At 37.0% G+C, this 956-nt stretch overlaps 1 non-coding gene across 1 annotated transcript; it reads right to left on the bottom strand.

Annotated features, from left to right (window-relative positions):
- Nucleotides 1-386: 386 nt before the first annotated feature.
- trnaq-uug lies at nucleotides 387-459 on the bottom strand. Its single transcript has one exon. It is a non-coding gene; the product is annotated as a tRNA-Gln (tRNA).
- Between the last annotated feature and the right edge of the window lie 497 nt (nucleotides 460-956).

Raw genomic sequence — 956 nt, 5'->3', positions numbered from 1 at the left:
CAAAGCAACAAGATTTCCCTTATTTTGGGAAATTGCAAACATGTCCATATTAGCTGATTTAATGACATTAAACGAACACGAAAATGCTTCAAAACCTCAATTTTCTGTTTCGAAGTAAGACGCCTTATTCACGAGGCAACACCTTCTACTCCATATTCTCTGATATGACATCAAACAGACGTTGCTTAGCAACAACAGACATCAAAATTGTGAACATATCCGAATGAGGAAAGCTAGTGATATTTTACAAGTACGAAAAGACTATGTCCCTCAATCTTGCGATGCAGAGTCAGACACAATGTCCAAGCTTTTCAAAGCAACAAGACCAATGTCTTATTTCGGGAAATTGCAAATATGTTCAAATTAGCTGAGCTAATGAAATTAAACAACCACAAAGGGACTCGAACCCTCAATCTTCTGATTCAAAGTCAGACGCCTTATCCATTAGGCCACGCAGTCTATGTGATACATACCTATTTGACATCATAGAGACTTTGCTATGCAACAATAGACATCAAAGTTGTGAACCTGTCCGAATGAGGAAAGCTAGTGATATTTAACAAGTAAGAAGAGACCTTTTCCCTCAATCTTGCGATGCAGAATCAGACACAATAATTCTCAGGCCTTGCAATATTAGATTATTAAAGATGAATAACAATGTCTTAGCTTTTCAAAGCAACAAGATTTCCCTTATTTTGGGAAATTGCAAACATGTCCATATTAGCTGATTTAATGACATAAAACGACCACGAAAATGCTTCAAAACCTCAATTTTCTGTTTCGAAGTAAGACGCCTTATCCACGAGGCAACACCTTCTACTCCATATTCTCTGATATGACATCAAACAGACGTTGCTTAGCAACAACAGACATCAAAATTGTGAACATATCCGAATGAGGAAAGCAAGTGATATTTTACAAGTATGAAAAGACTATGTCCCTCAATCTTGCGATGC

Source organism: Oncorhynchus gorbuscha, unplaced genomic scaffold, assembly GCF_021184085.1.
Source record: "Oncorhynchus gorbuscha isolate QuinsamMale2020 ecotype Even-year unplaced genomic scaffold, OgorEven_v1.0 Un_scaffold_17745, whole genome shotgun sequence".
In the NCBI taxonomy this organism is placed as follows: domain Eukaryota; kingdom Metazoa; phylum Chordata; class Actinopteri; order Salmoniformes; family Salmonidae; genus Oncorhynchus; species Oncorhynchus gorbuscha.
The sequence above is the reverse complement of the archived record's forward strand: the minus strand, read 5'-3'. Positions and strand labels throughout refer to the sequence as shown.